This window comes from Erinaceus europaeus, chromosome 9 (genome assembly GCF_950295315.1).
Source record: "Erinaceus europaeus chromosome 9, mEriEur2.1, whole genome shotgun sequence".
NCBI lineage: Eukaryota > Metazoa > Chordata > Mammalia > Eulipotyphla > Erinaceidae > Erinaceus > Erinaceus europaeus.
This window is the reverse complement of record NC_080170.1, coordinates 48,489,203-48,493,724: the sequence shown is the minus strand read 5'-3', so window position 1 is coordinate 48,493,724 and position 4,522 is coordinate 48,489,203.

Below are 4,522 nucleotides of genomic sequence, written 5' to 3'. Positions count from 1 at the left end.
CTTTAAATTGAAAGTTCAGGCTCAGGACTCTCTAGATGCAACCATTTTCTCCTTTATTCTAAATCAGGTCAGCTAAAACAGTCCCTTTTCTAAGAGGAAGTCATGGCGGATTGCCTCCTTCTTCGTCACTCCCAGACCACACCCCATTCCTCTGTTTCCCAGAAGGCACAGACCCCAGCTTACATCACTCCTTATTTTTAAGCTTTGCCCTGTATTGCTCTATATTTCCTTCATGCATGCTATCACTAAAACTGCAACCTTTCCTTTGCCGACCTGCCCTGTGCAACATTCATTTGGAATATTTATCCAGAGGGATGGGGATGTTAGCTTAGGTTCCCCATCAATCCAACAGTGTTCAATTATTTTTTAAAAAGAACTATTTTATTTAATTTATTTTGATGAAAGAGAGAGAGGTACTGACACACACAGAGAGAGATCAGAGCACTGCTCAGCTCTGGTTTGCAGTATGGGGAGTGAACCTGGGACCTCAGAGCCACAGGCATGAGAGTCTCTTTGCATAACCATTATACTATCTACCCCTGCCCCACAGTGTTCAATTTTTAATTTATTTTTATTTTTATTACTTTTTTGAATTAGTCATTTAGTATTGTTTTACAAAATTGTAAGATAATAGAAGTATAATTCAAAACCTGCGCTTAACCCACTGCACTACTGCCTGACTCCCCCTCTTTCCTCTTGATTTCCCTCCCTCTCTCTCTGTCTCTCTCTACATACATATATGTATCACAATAAAGAAATGAGTAGATTTTAAATGGTCTAGATTTTCCAGTTGTCTTCAGTATGAGGCTGGGTCTTCCACTCCTATAAATAGAAAATCTATACTCTACTTTTTAAAAAAGATTTTATTTATTTACAAATGAGAAAGATAGGAGAGGGAGAAAGAAACAGACATCACTCTGATGCATGTGCTGCCGGGGACTGAACTTAGGTCCTCATACTTGAGAGTCTAGTGCCTTAGCTACTGCGCCACCTCCCAGACCACCTCTAGCATTTTAAAACTATGTTTTATTACCCTTAACAATGCTGCCTAAAATGAGAAATCTAGGCTTGGCCTTTTAAAAAGATTTATTTGATTTTTACCAGAGACCAGAGCACCGCTTAGCTGATATTTGACAGTACCTAGGATTGACCCTACAGTCTCTGAGACCTCAGACATGCAAGTTTTGTGCTCTAATAATGAGTTATCTCCCTGGCCTACAAATTCTTTGTAAAGATCTGTTATTATCCATACCCTCATTTTCCTAAATCAAATTAGCTGGACTCTTTATAAGAGTGGTTTACCTGTCTTTAAAGACAAAAGTTGAGGAAATTTAATTTTGAGGAAATTTAATTTCTAGACTTTTTTTTTTAAAACTTCCCAAGCCTTTACAATTAAGCTGGTCAGTTCTAAGAGTCTCCTACTTGGCCCTTTATAATTAGTTTTAAATGCAGACTTTCATTGGTGAAACATGGAGACACTCATGAGGAAAGTACCAGTTATGAAACTCTACCAACTGAAGTAACAAACTTACTCATTTAACTATTGCTTTTGCAAGACTTGCCACCAAAGAAGACAGACTGTCAATGGCAGTTTTGGAGACATTACTTCATTACTAATGGATCTCAAGCTGTAACTGGTTTCCTTTTTCTAAACTATGTGTACCATACAAATCTGTTCAAAGAAGGGTTGTTTGCTACCAATATAACCTTGCCATGATAAAATCTGCAAGGGGACAGCCAAAGGACCCCTTCCAAGCTTGTAGTTAATATATAACTTTTTTTTTAACCCACTTTCCTGCTGACATTAAATTGCACCTCAGCTACAGAAAGTTTATCGTTTGGAGGAAAATGCCCACACTGCATAGGAACCACTGTCCGAGGTAGCAGACATGCAGTCTTTCCTGTCTGAAATCATTTCATGGTATGATTTAATGATGACAAAACAGGAGTCTCCAGAAAAAAATTTTTTTTTCCCCACTTTTCTTGATGCAAGTATTCATCCAGTTTGAACTGTTAAAATCCCTGAACCTAGATGGACATCAGGAAGAATCCTGAAAATAAGTGATTTTCCAGTTGTTTGCTTTAGATGCGTCAGGCAGGCAAAACTGTAGCAGCATGGAAATGGGCACAGTCTGTTGGTATTGTTTCTTGGGGAAATTTCTTTGAGAGAAGCCAGAAGTACTACTAGAGATAGCGCAAGATATTAAGATATAAAACATACACTTGAGTCGGGCGGTAGCACAGCGGGTTAAGCGCACGTGGCGCAAAGCACAAAGACTGGCAGAAGGATCCCGGTTCGAGCCCCCGACTCCCCACCTGCAGGGGAGTCGCTTCACAGGCGGTGAAGCAGGTCTGCAGGTGTCTGTCTTTCTCTCCCCCTCTCTGTCTTCCCCTCCTCTCTCCATTTCTCTCTGCCCTATCCAACAATGACAACAACAATAAAACAACAAGGGCAACAAAAGGGAATACATAAATAAAATAAATAAATAAATAATAATAAAAAATAAAACATACACTTAAGAGATTGGAGAAATATGAGATTAAGGGGAATGCTGCTGAATATCTTAGCGACTGGGCAAACTTGGACTAAATACTTAGCTGAATAAAATTAACTGTGGAAATTAATCAAAGCAATAAGCTAGAAAACCAAAAAAAAAGAACTGATCTTGTTAGCACTGATTACATTTTTTGCCTCTCAGGATTAAAAACAAACAGCAACATAAACACCTTAAAATATACCTATTATTATTTACTCTAAACTCCAAGGAGGAAAAATGAGTCATCAAATTAAATCACACCTGGGCTCCTGCATAGAGACAATATGTAAGTGCTGAAGTCACCTGCCGGGGCTCTCTGTCTGCTGTTTCTGGAGCAGTCCATCACTTTTCCACTTCTGCAGGAAATCGCTATACCAAGTAAACACTAACAACCCTTGAAAGGCTTCATAAGAAACAGGTGTTGGAGTCTGGTAAGATAATTCTCCTCAATTTGTCACATGAAAAACCTAACTTCATGTGCCCCCACAGGACTGGAAGAAGGTCTGGTGGTTATCTTTCCCTCTGTCTCTTTCTTACTACATGAAACAAAAAAGGTGGCTCAGAGGAGTGAAGCCCTGATGATGAGAAAGAAGAATAAGAAAAAGAGAGAAAGAAAGAAAGGAGAAACAGGTATTAAGTCTACAGACATTTCTTTTTTCTTTTCTTTCTTTTTAAAAATATTTATTTATTCCCTTTTGTTGTCTTTCTTGTTTTTATTGTTGTTAGATAGGACAGAGAGAAATGGAGAGAGGAGGGGAAGACAGAGAGGGGGAGAGAAAGAGAGACACCTGCAGACCTGCTTCACCGCTTGTGAAGCGACTCCCCTGCAGGTGGGGAGCCGGGGCCTCCAACCAGGATCCTTACCCTGGACCTTGCACCACGTGCACTTAACCTACCACCGACTCCCTCTTTTTTTTGCCTCCAAGGTTATTGCTGGGGCTCCAGTGCCAGCACTACAAATCCACTGCTTCTGGAAACCATCTTTTCTCCATTGTTGTTGTTATTATTACTGTTATTGTTGTTACTGCTGCTGCTGTTGTTGTTGGATAGGACAGAGAGAAATTGAGAGAGGAAGGGAAGACAGAGAGGGGGAAAGAAAGACACCTGCGGACCTGCTTCCCAGCTTTAAAGAGACCTCTCCGCAGGTGGGAAGCCAAGGGTTTGAACCAGGATCCTTGCTTGGGTCCCTGTACTTCACACTATGTGCTCTTAACCCATTGCACTACCACCTGGCCTCCATTTTTTTCTGTTGTTTAAATCATTTTTATTGAGGCACTATACAGTTTTATTTAATTTTATTCTGTTGCCCTTGTGCACAGAGATACTGAAGAGTATGCTATTATATGAGTCTATATTTCTCCTTAGCAAGTTTGAAGCGGACCAATTTCAGTAAAGATGAATAAGTTTCACTCAAAGTATGATGGAGGGCCTGCAAGACAATTGCTTTGCCAGGTGCACAACTGAGGTCTGAGGCCAGTCCACCTTACTGAAGGGAGCTTCTGTGCTGTGATGTCTTCAACTCTATATCTCTGTTTCTGTCTTTCATTTTTTTAAAGTATTAACTTTATTTATTTGATAGAGACAACTAGATATCGAGTGAGAAGGCGGTGATAGAGAGGAAGAGAGACAGAGAGACACTTACAGACCTGCTTCACTACTTGTGAAGCTTTCCCCCTGGAGGTGAGGACTGGGGGCTTGAACCCAGGTCCTTGTACATTGTTCACTCAACCAGGTGCGCCACTACCCAGCCCTGGTTTCTGTCTTTCTAGCTAAAAAAATAAATAAATAAAAACAAGGGAGTCGGGCGGTAGTGCAGCCGGTTAAGCACACACGGCACAAAGTGCAAGGACTGGCCCCAGGCTCCCCAACTATAGGGGAGTCGCTTCACAAGCAGTGAAGCAGGTCTGCAGGTCTCTTTCTTTCTCTCCCCCCTCTCTGTCTTCCCCTCCTTTCTCCATTTCTCTCTGTCCTATCCAACAACAAAG